Here is a 23,637-nt window from a genome sequence, read left to right as displayed (position 1 = left end):
GTAAGAGCTCTATACATTTCATAAACTATCTTATTTCATGTCAACATTTGGATCCTCTGCAGAGAAAGGAAAGGACTCAGAATCAAGTCAAAAAAATCCTCTTCATATTTTTTCTCTTAGAAAAAATGTTTTATGGCATAAATAATTCAGGACTTCTCTATTCCTTTCCTAGAGCCATTTTTCTTGTAATTAGAACAATAGATCATAAATTTAGGTATAGAAGGAACTTTAAAGGTTGCCTAGTCCAACCTTCTAATTTTATAAATGAGGTAAGTTGAGGCCCAGTAAAGTTAAATGATTTTTCCCAATTCATAAACCAAGGCCTTTGACTCAATACCCTGGGCTTTAACACTGAGCATCTTAATTAATTAGAACTTAAAAGAGTAAAAGTGAAACTTCTAGTCACATTCAGACCAAAAAATTAAGAATGATGTTGAAAATATTTGTTTTATCATAAAAGTTTGCTGGTATTGTAATACTATCAAACCACTTTGTCTCCCAATATTCAACAGACCAAGAGATCCCTAAATAGACATCAATGAAATCCATGAAGTCACAATTTCCAGGAAATAGAAAAAGATGAACTTATCTCAGCTACCCCAGGGGCTATCTTATTAAACTATATGAAACCAAAGAAGTAGACATCCAGAACAGGATTATAATCCACAGCATTTCTGCCTGAACAGCATAAGGAAATGTTAAACTAACTTCTCAAATGGCTAATCATGCACCAAAATGATTTACAGTGAATGAGTAGAGTAAGTATATTTATTTATTTTGTTCTCATTCTGTGTCTCTTGTTAAATAGAAAGGAAGGGAAAAAAAGGTAGAGAGCAAGCCGGTGAAAGTGATATTTTTTTGGCAAGGCTATAATACAACTATGTCAGAAAAAATATTAAGAATGTTAAACTCTTTTCATAGACTCAGCTCTTGCATATGGCTGCAAAAGCTAAAAAAATTAGGCATCATTCAAAGCAAATGTTTGCAGACATTTAGGGCCAGATAAAAAGATTTTATTACCAATGCAATAATGCATAAAAACACCAACCAACAATTAGTCTCTGCCAGAGTTCAAAAGAAGTACTAGATATATCTGAAACATATACTAAAGTTGCCAAAATACAAATTCCCACATAAAGTCACCATGTGGAAGCCAATTGGTATAAGGAAACTAAGGTGCCCAAGGGAGAGTTTAGGAAGTCCCCTTGGCAGAGCAGAGTAGTTGATTTTAATACCATTAAGCAGATGGAAGCAGCAACAAATAACAGAGGAAAGCAGAAGACAGTCATTTCTGCCAACAAGACAACACTGAAACAGGAAGGATGTAATATAGAGTCAAGTAATGCATACATCTCTACCAAGGGACTATTTTAAACTTGCAGTTTAAATAAAGAAACTACTGATATCAGGATAGGGGGCCTGAAACCTGATCATATGATCCTTTATTGACTATATGACTCCTGAGGGGTTGGGGTGGGGGTGGGGGAATACATACACAAACACATTCTCTCTCCCTTTCCTCTAAACACATTCTCTCTCCCTTTCCTCTCCTTTACTTCATCCTTTTTCTTTTCTTCTCTCTCCTGTTCTCCTACTCTCCCTCTCTCCCTCTCTCTCTCTCTCTCTCTCTCTCTCTCTCACTCTCACTCTCACTCTCTGCCTCTGTCTCACTCTGCCTCTCTCTCTCTCTCTCTCTCTCTCTCTCTCTCTCTCTCTCTCTCTCTCTCTCTCTCTCTCTCTCTCTCTCTCTCTCTCTCTCCTCTCTTCTTCTTCTGTCTCTCTTCTCTTTCTTCAATTGAGTAATATAAGTAATGTAAATACCCAAAACATCAATTTTTAAAAGACCTATGGACAAGGTTTGATACTAGGTGCTTGGGATACAAAGACAACTGAAATCATGCCAACATCCTAGGGTTTTACATTCTAAATCAAGCAGGGGGCATATAACAACAAAGCAGATAAAATGAATACTAAATAATATGGAAAAAAGAGAAAGTACTAACAAATAGGGAATAATTTCAAGAAGAGATGACATCAAAGCTCAGTTTTAAAGCTAGAATAATATTCTGAGAATTAGAGAAAAGGAGGGAATGACAAATGGTCTATGCAAAGGCAAGAAAGTGGGAGATGGAATACTATCATCAGGGAATATGCTGTAATTAGATTTGGCTGGAAAGTATTTTACGTGGAGAATAATACAACTAGAATTGGAGCTAGATTATGAAGAATGTTAAATAGATACCAGACATAGGAGTTTATGTTTTGTCCTGTGACCTTTGAAGGTTTTTAAAGACAGAAGTGACAAATATGGATTTTAAAAAATCTTTTTGTTTTGTTTTAAACCCTTCTCTTCTGTCTTGGAACTGAGACAGAAGAAGGGTAAGGGCTGAGTGGTTGATGTTAAATTACTTCCCCAGAATCACACAGCTAGGAAGTGTCAGAGGCCAGATTTGAACACAGGAGCTCCCTTAGATATGTTTTTAAGAAGATTATTTTGTCAGCTGTGTGGAAGACAGATTGGAGAGCAGAAGAGTAAAGACCAGTTAGGAAGCTCTTTGAACAGTCCATATGAAAGGTGATAAAAGCCTGAATTAAGGTGATGGTTATGTGAGCAAAGAAAAAAATGGAAAATGTTTAAGATCATGTCAAGATAGAACTGACAGACAATGCTGGAGGAGGAAAGGGGAGAAGAAGGAAAGGAAAGGAGAAGGGAATCAATGAGAGAGAAGGGAGAGGGAAGTATTAAAGACTACAAGGTCACAAATGATTAGAAGGATATAACAGACCCTGCACAAAACTAAGGAAGTTTAGAAGACAGCAGCATTTAAGGCAGAATATATAAGGCAGAAAAAAATACCAATAGGACTTTCAAGGAAAGGTGTCCAGCACACAGCTCGAAACCCAAGAGAGACATTAGAAATGGACATAAACCTTTGAGAGTCATATGCATAGAAAGGAAATTGATCTCACCAGACCCATGATGAGAGACAAAAAAGAGAAGTAGGTCCAGGAGAGATATTTGAAAAACCCTTGAGGAAGGGGAATAGGAGATGATCATCTAGCAAAGGTCACTGAAAAGATCAGTCATAGTTAGGAGTAGAATCAAGAGGAAAGCAAAGTAAAAGAATACAAGAGAGGAGAGATGTCAACAAATAAGAGAGTTCAATTTCAAGACTGAGAAAAGATGATTGAGCATAGAAGTTGAGACAGTATTTTATGAGAAAGTCTCAGTAGATTGGTAGTTACAATATAAGTGAGCCTAGAGGAAGTAGAATTAGTGAGGACAGGCAATACTTTCTAGTACTTTAGATATGAGAAGGAAAATGAAATAAATGCATAAGAGAAAACACCTGGGAGAAATTCTAAGTCAAAAATTTCAGTCCTTAACAACTTATTTTCTTAGGATGTGTATACAACATTAGGAAAAGTGGTCAAAAAGTGAAAGAAATCCAGCCCAAGAGTTAAGGCTTGGGGGTCTACAAAATACCAAAGGATGGACTGGTTGTTGGAATTTATTTAACCAACTTAGTTTGCATCCTATAAATAAAGCTTTTCTTTTATCTCCAGATCAAGAGCTGACACAATTTATAGGGAGGCAGAGGTTTAACTAATATAGATATAGAGATCACCTTGGTATCTATTGGTCTTGGCAGTAGATTTTATAGAAATAATGAAAAGGCAGTATAAGATGTCCAAGAAACATAATAGGATTCGTGTTTATGCTTCTGAAGGTTTAATTTACACTAACTCTAGAGATTATGCATTAGCTTCTTTAGGCTATAAATCCAATTGATTAACAAAGTTTATTAGTCTCATCTCAGAAAGAAAATAAACCTCCCCTCTAATAATGTACAAAGAGTAAGTAAAAATGCAAAATACACTATGGCTGTTGAGCATATGTTTTATTACAATCCCTTCCTTTTTCATTTTGTGTGTCTGGTTATTTGGGAGAGAAGGCTGCACTGAAAGAGGATGCCAGTTTCTTGGACAGGATGTTGGTTGCCATTTTTGAACAAACAAAATCCAGTCCAAAATAAACTCAAAAATTATTCATCCAATATCATTATGCTAGTAGCTTCCATTTCTTAGGTCATGCATTAATTTTAAAGGTATGTATTAAAAACTCATTTTAATATCTATCACTCTCCTAAAAGCTAAAGACACTCACAATATGTTTATTCCCTTAAGATGTAGTTTAAGTTGATGAATTAGAATTTTAAATGCATATTTACTCATAGATTGCAATGATAGTCAACAACAATCTTAACCAAGCTCAATACAACTTCAGCTATGTAACAAGCTACAGACCAAGACTGTGGCCTAGCCTAGGAACCTAATCTACAATTTATGCAATGCATCTGTTAGAAAATGAGTTCTGTGTTTCTGATCATCCAAAGAAAAGCAAATCCTCTGCCCCCTAAAGCTTCAATATCTACTTGCTGCTTGTAGAAAGGAAATCCAAGAAGCATTTTTTATCCCATTTTTATCCCATTTTTATCCCAACAGGATTGGGATATATGCATACAAGTCAAGAGTTTGTAAATTTGGAAGTTCCCATAAAAATTCTGATCACTAATGTACAGAAAAATCAAATTAATCAATACACAAAAGAGTTTCTAAGATTCAAAAAGAATTGTAAAATGTTTATTGACTCTAAGACTTTCTGGTAATTATAATATTCAGCTGTGTGCAGGCAGGTCAACATCTAGAAAGCACAGAGAGATTTAAATCATAGATATCTTACAAGCAAATCTATTATATTGGCTAATACTTACATTTAACATCAGTATGAACATCAGCTTAATTAAAATATCTGCTGGACAAGTTAACTTTAGCCTCTGGAACAATTATCTTGCTTTATGCCATGAGTTATAAACAATGTTCTTGGCTTTATAATCATTAAATTTTTACAACAGATCTAAATCTTGATCCTGTTAGAGAAACTGCTGAAGCTTGTCATGACTCAAGAGCCTGTTTGGTTATGAGATTCCTTAACATAAATTTCCCTGTCTTGCTTTGTTTTAGCATGATTTCTTATTCTTTCTACTATTTGACTTAAAAATAGCAGAAAACTATGTCAAATAGCAAAAGACTGAACACAGGATTGGGAAATAAATAGTTCCAATTTGATAATGAAAATAAATGATCAACAGGATTATAGGTTTTAATTATTTCTTTTTTTTAGCAAGTTTGTTAAGAATACACAATTACATTAGATTCAGATCCAAAATATTAATGCATGTCTAGGACACAGGAACTTTCAAAATCTTATTCATGCCATTTTCTAATTTAGAAAAACATATTACTTTTACCATTAAATAGCCAATACATTTTCCCTCTTACAGTCATACTTACCAGCCCTTTCACTTTTTATTCAACCTGGCTATCAAATGAAATTTTGGCAAATATTTAGAGAATTTGGCCTCTGAAGATTAAAAACGAATTCACTACCTTTAAGGTGAATTGAGCATCATTCATACTGTTTGTCAGTAACTGAATTCATTTCAGATGTAAACAAATATATATTATTTCTTCAGTACTTTTCACAAACATTTTATATTACTTTCTTTTATATACATTTATATTACATTTCTTTACACGTTCATTTCAGCCAAATTAGTCTATGAACTATTTTCTTAACCTTATTTTCTAATTCCCACCTCCATGCCATTCCATGAAATGTTTTCTCCTTGCCAGTGTAACAGGGGATTTGCCAATAGAAGCCTTCTCCTCAGAGCAGACACAGAGGGTCTTGCTGTCAATCCTCGTGTTAGGAAGGAATATAGGGGTAATTGATGAGCTTGCTTCTGAAAGTGCATAATATGTAATGGAAGGACACTGCTCTCTGAGAGGATACATCCTTTAACTCTCTCTCCCTCATTGTCCAAATTAAAAAAAAAAATTTCCTTCACTTCTCAGTCAGGAAGTGGGTAGTGTGTTCCATAGTCTTTTTTTTGGACACATAATTTATGATGATTTCAGAGTTCTGAAATCTTTCAGTTATTTGTCTTTATAATGTCATCAATGAAAAAATGTTTTGGTTTTGTTCATTTCACTCTGCATTAATTCATCAAGGTTTTCCAATATTTCTCTGAAAGGATCCATTTCACTAATTTTTATGGCATAATATTGTCTATTATGTTCATTTACCATAATTTCTTTCACCATTCTCAATAAAAGGACACTTCTTTATTTTCCAATTTTTGGCTGCATAAATAGTCTTATGCATATATATATATATACATATATATATATATATATATCCTTTTATCCATTTGATTTTTTAGGGGATAGGTCTAATAGTGGGATAGACAGGGCAAAGGGTACACTTCTTATTGCTCTGACATTTCAGTGGTATATAACTCTTATGACCTCATTAAGGGTTTTCTTGACAAAGATACTGAAGTGGCTTGCTATTTTCTTCTCTAGGTCATTTTACAGATGAGGAAACTGAGGCAAACAAGTATTATTAAAGTTATATAACTTTAAATAATAAAATATAATAACTTAATAATTAGAATTTTTAAAATAAAGTTAAATAACTTGCCTAGAGTCACACAGCTAGCAAGTATCTTAGACCACATTTGAACTTAGATCTTTCTGACTCCAGGTCTAGTGCTCTATCCATTGTGCCATCTAGTTGCATCATAAGGTATACATAATTTGGTAATTTTCTAAAGATTCTATACAACAAATTGTGTTCCAGAATGGCTGAACCACTAGTGCACTGCTGTAACGGTCTTCTTTCAGCCTTACCAATATTTGCAATTTTCCTACTTCTCTTCTTTGTTAAGTAAGAGATGCTTTAATCTGAATTTCTTTAAAGTGATTTAGACCATTTTATAGGGTTGTTAATCATTTGGATTCATTCCTTTAAAATCTACTTGTTCATGAAGGAATTCCATATGAACTGGAATAATCTCCAGGAATTGATGCAGAGTGAATGGAACAGAACCAGGAGAACATTATACACAGAGACTGATACACTGTGGTACAATTGATTGTAATAGACTTTTCTACTAGTATTAATGCAATGATCCAGGACAATTCTGAGGGACTTAGAAACACAGAAGAAAAATAACTCTCTGATCTCATGGGTTGATGGGGATATGATTGGGGATATAGATTCTAAATGATCACTCTATTGCAAATATTAATAATATGGAAATAGATCTTGATCAATGATACTTGTAAAACCCAGTTGAATTGCACGTTGGCTACAGAAGGGGGGACAGAGGAAGGAAGGGAAAGAACATGAATCATGTAACCATGGAAAAATATTCTAAACTAATTAAATAAAAATTAAAAAATAAAACTGCCTTTTCATATCCTTTAACCACTTAACTACTGGGGAATAGCTTCTATTCATATGTAGTTGAATAATTTCCTTATACATTTTGGTAATGAGTACTTTATCAGAGAAACAGTTTGAAAATAATTTTTCCCAGCATGTTTTCCTTCTAAGTTTTGCTACATTGATTTGTTTATGCAAGAACGTTTTTGTTTTATATGATCAAAATTCATTTATTCCGTGTTTCTCTAATTTGTTTGTAATTGTAGATGTAACTTATATCTAAGTTATATGTGATTTATTTGGAGCTTATTTGAAAGTGTTAATTTAAACCTAATTTCTGTTTATTTTCCACTTTGCCCCACAGTTTTTGTCAAATAGTGAATCCTTCTTTGGGTTTGGGTCTTTGGATTTGTCAAATCCCATATTACTCTCTTTGCTTCTGTGTGTTGGATACTTAATTTGTTTCACTGATTTCACGCTTTCTTTTCTTAAAAAACCAATACCAACTCTTTATAATGATTTATGTTTTACAGTACAGTTTGAAATCAATCCTTTAATAGACTGTTCCTTTCCACATTTTTTTTCATTATTATCCTTCAGATTCTTGACCTTTTATTCTTCCATGTGAAATTTGTTATTTTTTCTTGGTCTATAAAACATTCTTTGGGGAATTTAGCACAATACTAAATAAATAACTTAGGTGGACTTTTAAAAACTTTTTATTTTGGCTTGAACTATCCATGAGTAATTAATGTTTCTCCAATTATTTGGATCTGTCATTATTTCTGCAGTGTTTTGTAATTAGACTTCTTTTGTCCCTGGATGAATCTTGGAAGATATATTCACAAGAATTTTAAGGTTTCTGAAGGGATTTGGAATGGAATTTCTCTTTCCAACTCTTCTTCCTGGGTTGTGTTAGTTACATATAAGAATGCTGATTATTAATAGACATTTATCTTATATCCTCAACTTTACTGATTATTTTGATAACTCTCTAGGATTAAATACACTCTATCATCTGCAAAAAAAAGAGACAATTTTCTTTTTTCTTACCTGCATCTATTTTCTCAATTTCTTTTTCCTGTCTTATTGTTATAGTGAGTATTTCTAGCATTTTGTTAAGTAAAGGTGGTGATAATGTGAATCTTTGGTTTAACCCTGATCTTACTGGAAAGACCTCCAACTTTTCTCATTACATATACTTTTTATACTTATATTGTTTCACTTGCATAAATAATGCTCAATAAGCACTATTTTTATATTAAGGAATGGTCCATTTATTTCTGGGATTTCTAGAGTTTAACAAAAATGAGTTTTGAACTTCATCAAAAAATCTTTTCCATACATACTGATATAATTATATGTTTTATTATTTATATGGTATAGAGTATATTATAAAATATTAATATTAGCATGCTTTATATTTATCTTGTTTCTTATGCTGAACCAACCAACATATTTACTAACTATGAGCAACATGCTATATAAAATAAAAAATCTGGAATTCTTCTTATGCCCATTTAAAGGGCTCCAGTGAATGACCAGTAATAAATGACAAAGAATAAAGCATTATAAAATGCCCTTTAGTCTCTTCTTTATCTTTCATCCCAAACCCTTCTCTCTTCCCAATTTTTCCTATTACTATCAACAATACCACATTGTCCTAGTAATCCAGATTCTCAACATTATTGGCATCCTTGACTCCTCACTTGTACCAATCTAACATAGTCAATTCGTTCTACAGTTTCATCATTTCCACCTCCACAACATCTCTCTTCTATGTCCCATTGTCTCCTCTGACGCCATCACTATCTTGGTGCAGACCCTTATCAGTTCACACTTGGACTTAAAACAATAAACTTCTAGCTGGTCCCCCTATCTACCATATCTGTCCATCTACCATTCAACTGCTGAAGTGAAGCATTTTCCTAAAATACAGATCTGACCATGCCATTATCTTCTCCATAAACTCCAATGGTTCCTTCTAGGATCAGATATAAAATGCTCCATTTAGCCCTTAAAGAATTTCAGAACCTGTCCCCTTCTGTTTTTTTTTTTTCCCCAACCTTCTTCTACTGCACTCCCCTCTATGTACTCAACAGTCTGGCAATACTACCCTACTTGCTTATTGCTCAACAAACAAAACACTCCATATCTCTAATCTCTGCCTTTTTACTGGCTGTCCCCTCATACGTAGAATATTTTCTCTTCTCATTTCAACCTTAGGGTTCCTATGGTTATCTACAAAACTCAGTTCAAATCCTACTTTCTGTAAGAGGCTTTTCCCAGTTCCTCATCCCCCAGTATATTCCTTCTAAAATGACCTATTTACACTCTAGATAGTTTGTCTTTGCACAATAATTTGTACTTCTCTCTGCCTTTACAATGTGAATGTCTTGAAGGACAAAAACTATGCCTTTTCATGTATTCCCTGAATATAACACAGTTCCAGGCACTTAGGGTTAAATAAATACATGATGTTCATGATGAAAGCACTTTAAAGCATCTTAGGTATGACACCTCATTTGACCCTCAAACAATGCTTTGACATAGATACTAATATTATGCCCAATGTACCAATGAAGAAATGGAGGCTGAGAGATTAAGTAGCTAGACCATGCTAACACAACTAATTAAGAATGTGGGGCAGTATCAGAATTTAGTTCTAGACCCCAATATTCACTGTATTACCTTTTATAATTAGAATTTGCTCCCCAGGGACTCTCTTTACCAGCATTCCAGTTATATATCTACCTTAAGTACTAACATAAGGAGGATATAAGTTTTGTGTAGCACTACCCTTGCTTTCTTCTCCCAGAAATGCAGCTGTGGAGGTGGGGTGAGGGCTTGGCAGGAAAATTTACCCATGTGTTTTTTACTCAGGCTTTTACTTTTGTTCTTTTTATTTCTTCTACTTCAAGTAATTATTAATAAATTTCATAAAATATTATATTTGGAGTTACTGAATATTAATTTTAATCATACAACCTATATAGAATATAGGCTGCTTTTACAAATAGCACTTTTGTGAATTTCCAGTTTGTATTGTTTTAATGCTATTTCAAGCTAAACTTGTTTTTGAAATTTGTTTCTAATTTATTGAAGAGTAAAAGTTTATGCTTTTCAGCCTGACACCCTTCAAACGTCAGACAATGTTACTGAAAGTTATCTGTTGCTGAATAAAGAACAATATACTTTTATTCTTTTCTTGATCCCAGAGTTCAAAATTTTGCTTAACTTCCAAACCAAAAACTCTAATATAATCTTTCAGCAGGTGGAAATCTTAAAAATTTTAGATTCTTCTGCTGGTATTCTAATTCACTTAAAAAAATTTCTCAGCCAAATACTGAATAGCTTCTGGAATTAACTAGTACTTCTGGAATTAACTAGTAATATGTCAAATTCATGACATAAAAATTAAGGAAAATGTATCAAAGTGTCCTCTCCATCTACTCTGTACATATCTTGTATTTAACTAGATATTGACTTTTCTCTAAGAGGACAGAAGATCCCTGAGGGCAAAAAACTATTTTCATCTTTCTTTGTTTTACCTTTGTTTAGCATTATTGTTCAATCATTTTTAATCTTAACTGACTCTTTGTGACCACATTTGCAGTTTTCCTGACAAAGATACTAGAGTGATTTGCCATTTCCTTCTCCAACTCATTCTACAGATGAGGAAACTAAGGCAAAAAGGGTTAAGTGACTTTCCCCAGGGTCCCACAACTAGTAGGTATCTGAGGCTAGATGTGAACTTGGGAAGATGAGTCTTTTTGATTTCAGTCTAGGCACTCTATCCCCTGGTCACTTCCCGACTTTACTATACTACCTAATTGCCTAGAGTTCAGCATAGTGCCTGGCAAAATAGTAAATTGATAATAAATGTTCAGTTGGTTGACTTCAAAAAAAAAAAACTGTCTCCCTTGAGATCCTCCTTTCCTGGTTTATTTAGGTTATATGATTATTCCAACTCTGGAAAAAATATCAGATTGCCTTTTTTTTGAAGTTCATTTCTGCAATTCAACAGACAAAATAATTATTAAATTGGCAAATGAATTCACAAAACCGCTAGGTATCTGGTATAGAAAAAAGCTACTGGAAACTACTTGTTTATGGAAAATATTTGTTAAGTAGCAAAGTTTAGTCAAATTTATAAATGAACTTATTCTGTTTGAATCATCAGAGACAAGTTCAATTGTCAAACCAAAAATTTTTGTCTAATTCAGCAGTTGAACAGAAACTTAATTTATATTCCTCAGTTATTTAGCACTAAAAATAAGAACTTCCTTAACACATCTGTGTTATAATTATAAAAGCCTTCCACCAATGTATACAAGTAACTATGGCAACTTTTAAAAATTCCAATATAAAAAGATGAAAATGTAATTTTAGAATCAAGACCTTTAGGGGGCTCAATTAGGATTTAGTATGGCTATATGCAAATTGACATTTCTGAAGTACTACAATCTTGATTGTGAAATATTACTTCAATCTAATCCATTTAGTAATGCATTATATAAGGAACACTTGTTAAACTGGTGATCCAGTGCAATTCCTTGGGGTAGGTCTTTAACAGTTTAGCTATGGTTGAAGATTGCTTTCTGCCATTTTGCGCTATAATTTTTTTACATCTTTCAACTTTTGTGTTCCAAAATTTTGTTTTCTACACTTTAAAGCATGTCCAGTAATAAACAAGGCTTAATTTCCATTGACCTGATAAGAAAAACTAGATAAGAACAGAAAGATAATCCAAATGAATGAACTGTCATATGCATAGATATGCTCAGTCAAGAAGCAGTTGTCTACACTCTTGTAGTGCTCTGCAAATTAGTCTGGGACAATGACTCCATCACATCTTTGACATTATGTCTCCTGCCCATCTCTTAACAAACACCCACTGGGAAACAGCTTTAAACCTTATGGTACTTGACTCTAGAGGTTAATAGATGACAATTTGAAGATTCAATCTTAAATGGAAAATGCAGCTAAACCTACAGCAAGAGTTTCTACTGATGCATTTCTGAGCATTTCAAAATCCCCCCTTTGGAAAAAGACAAGTTTTACCACCCAAAAGTATAAAAGCTTTTCTCTCAGCAGGGGTCTTACAGCTGTTTACCATTAAAACAACTAAGTGAGAGGGTACCCTTTTGTAAAAGTCATAAAAAGACTATTATCATATATTCCAATTGTTTTTTTTAAGGCAAGCAAAAGGTAAAAATATTTAAAGGTACTACACACTTGTAGAGTCCAATGATAAAACTGTTCAGGATGAACCACTGTTCCATCACAAACATTTTTTAAAAGACTAGGTTGAGCAGATATAGTTTAGATATCTACTTTTTTTTAATGGACAGAAGACTCCTCAAAAATCTTTAGAGACTTTGAATAATCTTGACTATGCTTGGGAAAATAACCAAAGATGGAGAAAAGACTATATGTGACCATAACTGAACTAAATACAATGTTTTAAAGTGTTTGTATTGAGCCTTTTGCACTAGAATATTCATAGAAGCATGCCAGCTGTATTTTAATAAGTGATTATTTAAAGTTTTCTATCAATGAGAATCATGATGGACGAAAACAGTGCCCCATTTGTCCACAAACTGAAAAGCTGTTAACAACTTGCTTTGCTATCTTCTCTTTGTTGTAATTATATTCTCAATAGAGCTTCTTTATGGATAACCAAGCACTATGCTAAGTCCAAGGCTGTTTTTCTATCAAATTATGTGTATCAAATTTTATATTCTAAAACCATTCCACTAAAACCCTAATATTAAAGTCAACTGCATATTTTTAAATCTTCCACTAAAAATAATCAATAATGGGACTGCTGTGATCAAACATAACTAATAATAAAACTCTTCCCAACTGCTAAATGTCATCTGTTAAGCCGATAAACATGAAATATACATATATAGCACAAGAAGCACTAGTCGATTAATTTTCAACTCCCTTGTGAGGTATTTATCTTAAAAATCTTAACTGTAACTTCTACAGACAGAATTTCAATTTATTCATGAGCAAACCACAACATTTACAAACTATGCCCAGGCAGGAATTGTCTGTGACAAACAAAAATCCAGAAGTATTTTTCAAGACACCATCCTTCTCCCTTCAAAATGCACGCACTGACAGCTCTCTCTGATCAAAAAAGAAGTCTTCCTTAATATGAAACAGTTGCAAGATTTACCCTCTGTCCCTTTCCAACTGTGACCCTCAAAGTGCTTGCTTATTGATGTCTTTACTAAATGAGCCTACAGCAGTCTCCCCAAAGCCAGAGCGCTCGCTCTCAGCGCCCCCTGCCGGAAGTCCTTATGCCTAGCAGCCACTGAAAAGTTCATTCCCAACTCTATCAGCAGCATCCAGGTAAAACAAATGGCTAGCAGTCTTGGAAAGGATCTGGTAACGCTTCCCGCCAAATCCTATCAGACCGTCGGGGTTCCAGTACACAAACGAATTACAGAAGGAGTCTCTGAGAGTAAGAAGACTTAAGAATCTCATTCAGAGACTCTCTTTTTCCCTCTTCAAACTTTAAGTTGTTCTCCAATCCTGCTAGGATACAGAGATTCAAGATTCCCTAGAAACTCGGTTACTGGAGAGTGCTGAGGAATGGGGGGAGGAGGTGGAGAGGGAGGTGTAGAATATCGTGAAGGAGAGATCTTTGGACACTGAAATTACTAGAGTCTAGAAATCCTAGAAAGAAAAATTCTTCCCTACCCTACCCCATGTAGAAGGGACAAGCTCCATCCCCTTTATTGTTTTCACTGTCTTTTTATGTGTATTATTTTCATTCCTTAGGAGTGTGAACTCTCAACACTTGGCCCCGCCTCCGTGCAGTGTAAGGAATAGCTGTTTTCTTGTGCATCTCCTCTAAGTAGAATTCAAGTCTTTCCACAACCCTTGGACCCCTAGTCAAACACGTTTTTCGCATTCTCTGGGAATCTCCTTAAACAGACCAAGAAAAGTTGTTCCCAAAAGAGACTAGGGAAATCATGAGACTTGGAGGGTGCAAAGCCTCTACTAGACCCTTCTGCCTGTCTTCTTTAACTGCTCCCTCAAACGCCACTCTTGGGGGGGGGGGGTTCTCCTTTCCCACAGCCACACACCTACCTTATACTTTCCTTTGAATACTTGCACGGGCACACTAAAGTCTAGAATGTAAACTTAGGTTACAACCAGTTGAGTAGCGGAACTATAGGTCCCCCGCAGTCAAGAAATCTCAACACCTTTAAAAGCTCCAAGGATGATGACCCAGATAACCAGAATCCTACTACAGTCCCCTTTGCCAGACCACCTCCAACAACCTGATGCTGTTTAGATACCAGGAACCCATCAATCCCCCGACCAGTACCGTAACTAAACATTAGCCTGTTCCCACTCATCCACCCAACCACCCCCAACCCAAGCCCGGCAGCAGTGTTGCGAGGACATGAGAGCAGCAACAGTGGCATGGAGAGGAGGGGGAAAGGGAGGAGGAAAGAAAGGGCTCTCACCAGGTGCTGTGCCGGCTTCTTGCCCAGGTCATCGAGCACTTGAGTGCTCGGAGACGCTCCGCAGGTCCTCTCAGGTCCCCGCAAAAGGAAGTCAAATAGATAGACCCCCACCTAAGTCCCCTTCCCTCCCCCCCACCCGTCCCTCCAAAACACGAAACCCCCCACAGGGGGCTGGGGGCGCGGGGGGGCAGTGTCTTGGGTCCAGGAGCCGGGTTTGAAGAGGAGACAAGGCTCTCACCGAGTACCGGCTTGGCCGGGGTGAGATGGGAAAGTTGGGTGATAAATCCAGTTCCGTAGGCGAACAGCAGGTAGAAAAGAGCCGGGGATCTCCAAATCTCCGGACAGCCCAGAAGAGACAGCACAGTGTCTGGGAGAGGCCGGAGGGAAAGCGACGCCGCGACAGCGGGAGCAGCTGCAGCAAGCCCTGAGCAAGCGTCCGTCCGTCCTCCTCCTCCCTTTCTCTGGTAGCCCAGCCGCAGCTGCAGCCGCTGCAGCTTGTGCCCCACGCGGCTTCCCCGCCGGCCGGCCGGTCAGCCCCGGCGCCGGCGGCAGCCGCAGCCGCAGCAGCTCGTTACGAGTGTAAGGAGCGAGTGTGCGCGCGAGGGAAAGCGGAGCCGGGGAGCGTGAGCTGTGGAGAGGGGTCCCCCTCGCGCTCGCACTCAGACTCCCTCTCCAGGACTCTCTGGGACTCCTCACTCTCTCCACTGAGTCCAGCTGTGAGCTCTCTACCCAAACCTCTCCGCCCCCTTACCCCGCAGCCGCCACCGCCGGCCGCCGCTGCCTCCACCCCCTGCCGCTGGAGCTGCGCAGGGGCGACTCGGCATCGCAGCCGTCTCTCCTCCTCTTCCTCCTCCTCCCTCCCCCCCCCCCTTCTCCTACCCCCTTTCCTTCCTTCTCCCCGCACCTCCTCCTCTCTGAATGAGTGAAACCTGAGAACGTGGGCTAGCTCCAAACACCCCACCTCCTGGAGAGCCCCTGCAGGGGGAGGCTTCCAAAATTACTGCCCATCCCTGCACCCCACTCCGCGCCTCGGCCAAGCCGAGCCCGCCCCCTACCAAGACCATTCCCTCTGGCTGACCCAGAGGCGGACACGTCTCAAGTCTCCTCTCCCCTCCCTATGCCTATATATGAGTTAGTCTGAGTTTCTTTTTTTCCCCTCCTCTGCCACATAAAAAGTGTTTCGTTCCCATTTCCCTACCCCGCCTTCTTTCCCTCTTTCCTCCCTCCCCCTCTCTATCGACGTGTCTCTCTGGATATTTTTAGGGGAGTTCTCTATAAAAGTCCCGAGAAAGTGAGGGCCAGGCACTAAAACGTGGCACTCGGGCCCCTACAGGCAGCGAAATCTCCAGACCTCCACTCCAGGTACAGTAACAGTTACTGTGCAGGGGACGGCTGGGGAGGGGGAACTGGTAAGGAATCAGAGCAGGTTAGTCTGTAGTTAAGCATGCCGGTGCCCCTGGTACCGTCCAGTTTTCAGTTATTTGCTTCTTTCTGTCTACTTTCAAAACTCAAGCATTCTATGAGATGAAAGTTATAGATGCATTAAGAGGAAGTAACTTGGGCAAGTCTTGGAGTCATGATTCCTCTTTTCTAAGTGTAAACCTCTGGACTTCTAGTTATATATACACACAAGACTGAGCTCCTAGTTCTTAATGTAATTTAATCAGTTAAATCAAGAGCATAAACAAATTAAATAAACGTATTCCATAAGAGTAAAACGAGGCAACTCAAATAGCTAGTGTCTGGACCTATAACTAAGTCCGAAGAGTGTTCAAATATTTTTGAAACCATTTGTTAATATCCTTACTCTGAAGATTTCTGAGAGTGGGAGGAGTATTTTTTGAACTACCATAAGCAGATAAACTAAGGTTAAAACTGTATTTTCAGAAAAGAAAAAAAGAGAAGAAAATCCTTGAAGTTGTGTCCCATTCCTTTTCTGGTGTGACTGTGTATGGGCATGTGGGTAGGAGAGTGGTAGGTTTTTTATTTTTTTCCTTTTGGAATGTGTGGTTGGTTTTGTTGGTTATTTTTGTTTTTGGTTTTTTTTTTTACTTTGACTAGAAAGATATCAGTTGGTATGCCTTGGTAGTGAAAAGTTCTTCCATTCTTTTTCAGATAATCTACATTTAAAGTTGTCACACTTAACCTCAGCCAACCTTCCAGAATAGAATGTATCTTTATAAACCTAGTTGTCATTTCAATAACTTTCTTGAACTCCAACTTTTTTAATATTAGTTTCTTCCTACTTCTAATGAAAAGCTTTCAGGTGGTACTAAATGGAAAAAAAATACACATAAAGCTATATCATAAATATATACATAGTTTTTGAATACATATTTATACATTTGCTTGAATGAGTCCTTGGAACCCATTCCATTTGAGTATGGATAGTCACACAAAGAAAAGACACCAATAAAGTTTCCAGGTAGCTTAATGGGAAGTAGCAGATTTTGCAAATGAGGCTATTAGATATCCTGAGCCATACTGCAGTTGTAAGGCATGCTGGTTTTGGAATATGCTATCAATTCTGGGCTCAAATTCTGGCTCTGGGTGACATTGGGCAAGTCATTTTAGATCTCAGTTTCCTCGTTGTTAAAAATGAAGATGGGGAGAATGACCTCCAGGGTCCCAGCTCCAAAGTGATGGAACTATGATTGTAAATCCCTACAAATTGTTTGCATAGGAGCCACATAATTTAACTAGGGAATTTTGCACCTTTGGGCTAGAAAGAGGGAAAGATGAAAGGCACTCATCCTAACCCATTTGCTCCCTTCCTATTTTAATTAATCATTTTTGCTCAATAAGAACTAAGCTTTGTTGATTCTCCCTCTGCTGTGGGAAAACAAGTGCTGTCAGTTTTCTCTAAACCTTGTTTGCCCCACCCTAGTTATAGCTCTGATAAGAACTTTTACTCTTATTCCTTGGGGGAAGGAATGTGTATGCGCTGTAAAGTAATAGGTTGAGGAAGATGGCAAATTGGATAATAAGGGTTTTAATACTGTAGCCAGAGGGATACCCCACTCTTTAGTTTTGCATAGGTTCTTATGAACATATATATTGAAACCAGGAATGGGACCAAGCCCCACCTTCAGACTACAACTTTTAGAGCCTATAATGCATTGTGTCACTGATTATTGGGTAATGAGAATATCAACAATAAGAAAGAAGCAATGGTTTCCTGAAAGCAAGTGCAAATCTAGCCCTTGTGAGATCATTGTTCTATCTGTTAATCATTATCCACTTATGGAGTGCCTATGAAGTGAGGTAAACTAAGTCAATGCTCAGAAAACCTGTTTCTCTTTGGGGAAAGCAGAAGTCAGAAATGAGCTTTCCTGTGAAGGTCAGTTAGTTCAGAACCAAAACAACATACAGTCAGTATCCATGAGAAAGTAACTCCCTGACTAACAAAAAATCCAGGCTAGGATAAGATACACAATGAATTGTCCTGTACCCCACTCTAATGATGAATCTGGCTTCCAGACTATAAGGCGTGCTTGCTTCATCAAGGTTATGTCTCATTAATGAACATTGTTTGCTTTGTATCTTGCACCCTATAAAAACTGAATTGTAACTTCAGTCAGGTGCAGTTTTTTCTAGGAAAAGTCTGTCCTGACCACCAGTAGGTACATTTGTTAATCAATCAATAAATAAATATTGGTTCCATTAATTTGAACTTCTGGGTGTCTGGATTCACTTTATAAGGTGCACCACTTCACCTACCAACTGCAGGCACTGGGTTTGGTCCTGGGGATGCAAAAAAAAAAAAAGTACAAGTCCCTGCCCTACAGAGGCTTATAATATGCTTAGAGGAGAAAACATATTATTTGGTAGATACCAAATATATAGAAGATAATGGAAGTTGGGGGGGGGGAGGAAGCACCAGCTGCTGTGGGGGAAATCAGGAAAGGTTTTTATGGGGAAAAAAAAGCTGAGCCTACTAGATGGAAAATATGAATTCTAAGAGACTACAATGAGGAGGTAGTGCATTCTAGACTTGGAAGACTCCCAACCTAAAATCCTGGAGTATTGATAGGAGTGAACTTCTCTTCTGGGGTTAACTGGGTAATAGTCTCAGTTTTCTCATTTGGAAAATAATGGGGTTGAAATAGAGGACCTCCAAGATCCATTACAACTTTATATCTGTGGCTTACCCAGTAGACCAGCAGATTACCAATAAAATAACAATAATCATTATTAGTGACATTCTTTTTCTTTAATACCTGGAAAGAACAAATAGTGGGAAAGCTTTGAGAAAACAATCCTAAATCTTAATCAGAACCCAATCACCAATTTTTAATTCTTGGAAGGTACTGTGAGATACTCTATGACTCCCTTAATAGGGATCCTGTCTCTTATTTAAAGAGGTGTGCTTTTACTAAATATTTTTTACACCTTTACTTTAACACCATTTCTTTTCTACCCTCTTTCTCATGTAGTTTACCAAAATCACCTTCATTAGTTATTTGGTTAGAGACAATGAGGAAGTTTCTGGTACTCCCTTCCTACATCTAGATTATACCAGAGAAGACTTTTTTTAAAGGGAGGAGAGAAGATAATGGACCAGCTCACATAACCCTTTGTGTTTTACAAAACATTCTACAAAGATTATCTCATTTGATTCTCATAATAACCCTGTGAACTATGTAATATGTTCTGCTTTTTTTCCTGTTTTGTAGACGAAGAAACTTCAGAATAGTATAAGTAGTAACTGGCAGCTTGTCTACCTTGAGAGCTAATGCTGTTTCCAAAACAACAGCCTTCTATTTACTGTGTTACTCTTACTCAGATGGCCCAAGAGAAAGAAAACTTTGTATTAAAAAATTAGTCTAGTTGGCAGCAGAAAGATCAGAAAGAGGACTGATCCAGGCACTTGCCAAGTTGTGTTGATGCTACCTTTGCAATATGTTACTTTTTTCTAGCTCACACCCTAACTCTATCCTACATTATTGCAACAGTCTTCTTGGAATTGTAACTTCTAGTTTCTCTTTACTCCAAATTATTTTCCACTGGAGGAAAGGGAATGGATCTATAGTTTCACTGATGAAGGGAATCCCTTGATGAAGAAATCCCCTCTATCAGTGAAGGTTCTTAGTAACTTAAACTCAGAGTTACCTGGAGTACTGAGATTTGAACTCAGGTGTCCTTTGACTCCCAGTTCTACTTACTCGACATTACTATTCACATGCTGCTTCCTTGAACTTCCTTAAAGACATAGGTTTTTCCTCAGTTTACTGTGTTCTTTAACATTATATTAGCGATAGGAGCTAGACCTATGAAATCCTGGAGGAAGAAACTATCAATAATGTCAGCTCTTTATCTGAAATTTATATTCTTAATGAGTTGCCTTGGCCACTGACTCGCAAAGTGACTTGTCCTGATTCACAAAGCTACCATATGTCAGAAGCAGGGCTTCTGCCCCTGAGTCTGTCACTCTACCAATCTTCTTCCCCATAGCTATATTAAAAAAAAAAAAAACCTGACCGAGTTACTTCCTTGCTTAAAAACTTTTTAGTAGCCAACTATTACCTTTAATCTAAAATATAAATTGAGGCATTTAAAGCCCATCACATCCTAGCTTCATTCTGCTTTCCCCCACTTTATTTTACAATACTCCTTTTCTGTCTTCCATCCCACATGGCCTACTTGCAATTCAACAAACTCAATAATCTCCCTCCCCTCTACCATAACACAGAGTATCCCCTATGCCTGGAGTCTATGTTTTCCCACTTAGAATTCTTACATTTCTTTAAGTCTCAACTCATTTGCCACCTCCTGTGGGAGACCTTTTGTGATCCTGGTCTTCACCAGTGCTCCCACCCTACCCATTTACATTTTGTGAACATTCCCCAGAAAAAAATGTAAGCTTCTTGAGGAGAAGAGCTATTTGGTTTTTCCTTTGAATCTCCAGAGCCTGGCACAGTATCTTCCACCTAGTAATGTTTGCTTAGTTGGGTTGATTACAATGAAACTAGTTGGTTCTGGTAGTCCATTCGTTCTAAATGAGACTGTATAACAATTACACAATTATTACAATTATGGAGCACTCACTGTAGGTTCAATGCAAAGATTTGGAGTGGAAATTTCAATTACTAAGGCAGGTGTGTTCCATCTCTCAGACTCTAAGGGATTGCAGGCTGAAGAGCTTCTTGAACTCAGTGGGTAATCAACAAAATATGTGGCCTGATAGAGGGCATGAATGGAGAGCTCACTGCTTATGTTTCCATTTTGGCACACCAGGGGATAGATAGCGAATCCATTCCTATCAATCCCTTCAAGTTTGTCCGCATGCCCAACAGTCAGAAGCCACTAGAACAAGTACTCACTCTTGTCACACCATAAAACTAAAAGTAGTATTACACATCTGTTCCTAGTGTGGAGATATCAGCCTGGAATACTTTAGTGGTCTGATTTGGTATCCCAGAAGGTATGTATGGAACTGTTGTAAGTCAAGCAGCTGCAAAAGGCAATTGGAAACTGAATAGAAAGCTCTAAGGTAGTATTATTATTCACTGAAGTTTTCTTCTTAACATACAAAAGTCAGAAATTTCATACTTAAAAAATAATATTCTTCCTTACGCTCATTGTTCTATGGTAGCACTGCATTCTCCCCAGAGCCAAAATCATTTGCTATAAAAATGTATTATGGTGAAATAAAAGGTACATTCATGGTCTTCTGAAGAGATAATTGCCCACCTAAGCATCTGATTTAATATCAAGGAGTAAGCTGTGAAGTGGGGAGAATCAGTAGTTTCCTCTGATAAAAGACATCAATATTTAACTCTGTATTTTCTAAATTGGCTAAATATTTTGTGTATCTGTATATATTTATATAAACATTTTCAATAAAACCACTTGACCATAACATTTTAAATATAGAGATGCCTTTAGAGGTAAAGGGATATAAAGATATAAGGGACCTTAGAGGTCATCTCATCCAAATTTCACATATTTAAGATGAGGAAACTGAGGATAAATGGGTTAAATGATTTGTCCAAGATCACATAATTAGCAAGCAATGAGTCAAGGACTCCTACCTAGGTACTAAGACTCCAACCAAGTCCAGCATTTCCCCTTTTTATACCATACTACTTCAGAATAAGAATATGAGTTTTTATTTATATCTTTAAAAAATAAATTTTGAGTAAAATTTTGGGTAAATTTTGACATAATAATCACAATGTTAAGGGGGAAATTTTATTTCCTTGGTGAAAATGATGAATTCTGGGGAACTGATTCATGTGACTTGAAAAGGCCATCCATTTCCTGATTCACCTTGGTTTCCTTTATTGAGAATGGCATATTTCTTTCATCTAGTCTCTAAAATAATTAACCAATTTTTATTTTCTATACCTCCTTTTTTGTCTCATTTCAGTTATTTTCCCGAAACTGACATCTCAGAAAAGAGAAGCAAAGATAGAGTGAAAGTGAAGATTCCCATACAGAGAGCAAGCAACTAACTTGGATCGTGATTGACATGAAAGGAAAATTTTAATATCTGTGATATTTAAAAAGAAGAAATAAGATTAGGTTGAAATTATGAAAAACTACCAGCTAAAGGTCATGGCCTTTTGCCATTTAATTCTTAATTGAATTTTGCTGTGTACAAGCCAGTGGTCACATATGGTAACCCTTGGGTGTTCGGTTTTTATCCCTTTTATTTCTTTTATGCTCCTTACAAAGATAAGTTATATTTTTGTCCATTTATTTGTTTTTTTATAACTACATATTTGTGCAATATCACCAACTGTTTCATAATAAAATTAATTTATTTAACAAATAATATTAACATCTGCCAAATGAAAGTAATAATGCTAAAATTTCATTTAAATCTAATAGTGTCCTTAGAAGGCTAAATATTCTAGAGATTAGTAAGCCTAAAATAAGTAAGCATAAAGATGTTTGCCTATGGATTTAGTTGATTTCTTAAAAAGCAGTCTTAATTTCACCAAAAAATAAATAATGAAATGCTAAAAATAATGTTTTGTATAAATATTATGTCTTAACTCTAGTACTTAAGAAAAAACTTAATAATAGCTGACAAATGGAGTGTACTTTACAGGAAGATAATATGCCATAGCACACTTTTAAAATGTAATGCAGAAAAATATGACAAGGAAAAAATCATGAAAGTGAAATCCAATGGAATTTCACAAAGAAAAAAATAAAAAGTTTCATTTTCAAAAATCTGACCTCGAGTCCTTTTCATTATCTTTTCATTATGTATTTATTTAAACCACACAAAGAAACAAAAATGTTAAATATAAGAAAATTGTTTTGTGAATTGTTTTGTGAAAATACTGTTTTGTGAGAGTCAACCCAGAGGCATTGGTCCAGAAAGCTTCAGATTGAATAGAAGTCATCACTCGTATCTGTCATCTAGGTCACTGATGGTGAAACTTTTAGAGATCAAGTGCCCAAACCGCAACCCTCACATAGTATGTGAGCAACCCACCTTACTTCAGTTGGGGAAGGGGGATAGCACTCCCATTGGACTGCTTGGCAGAGGTTTGGATGATGTGAGAAATATCCTGAGGTGTGCATGGAGAAGGGAAGGGGAGCAGTCCTCTCTGGCAGGTATTCCATAAGTTTGCCAACACAGATCTAAGAAATTAGAGAAGTTGCGTCTCAGTTTGTTTTATTATCCATAAGATGAAGCCTCCTCTTAGTTTCTCAAAGGATAATTATTATTCAAAGAATCTATAGCAAAATCTTCATCCTCTGGGTTCGAACTTGGGCATATGATGAAGTAGGATTAGGGAAGGGCACTAAGACTAGTTGATGGGAATGCTACACTGGGGTAACTGTCAACCAAATTGACATGTTGATGTGAAACAAAGAGCTTTCATGCTT

The 23,637-nt window shown here is 36.7% G+C and overlaps 1 protein-coding gene, 1 long non-coding RNA gene and 1 other non-coding gene across 3 annotated transcripts in view; 2 read left to right on the top strand and 1 right to left on the bottom strand.

The window, feature by feature from the left end:
* SEMA5A (semaphorin 5A) overlaps positions 1-15,222 on the bottom strand; it is a 657,936-nt gene extending 642,714 nt beyond the window's left edge. Inside the window, exon 1 of the mRNA XM_007486811.3 lies at positions 14,788-15,222. The gene's annotated coding sequence lies outside the window, so the exon portion shown is untranslated. The remainder of the gene's footprint in view (positions 1-14,787) is intronic.
* Positions 15,223-15,826: 604 nt separating this feature from the next.
* LOC103102047 (uncharacterized) lies at positions 15,827-22,976 on the top strand. Its single transcript, XR_464103.3, has 2 exons — positions 15,827-16,149; positions 22,160-22,976. It is a non-coding gene; the product is annotated as an uncharacterized LOC103102047 (long non-coding RNA).
* LOC130458679 (small nucleolar RNA SNORD123) lies at positions 21,992-22,060 on the top strand. Its single transcript, XR_008918079.1, has one exon. It is a non-coding gene; the product is annotated as a small nucleolar RNA SNORD123 (small nucleolar RNA).
* Positions 22,977-23,637: the final 661 nt, after the last annotated feature.

The sequence above is a fragment of the Monodelphis domestica genome, chromosome 3 (genome assembly GCF_027887165.1).
Source record: "Monodelphis domestica isolate mMonDom1 chromosome 3, mMonDom1.pri, whole genome shotgun sequence".
Classification (NCBI taxonomy): domain Eukaryota; kingdom Metazoa; phylum Chordata; class Mammalia; order Didelphimorphia; family Didelphidae; genus Monodelphis; species Monodelphis domestica.
This window is presented reverse-complemented; position numbering and strand designations above follow the sequence as displayed.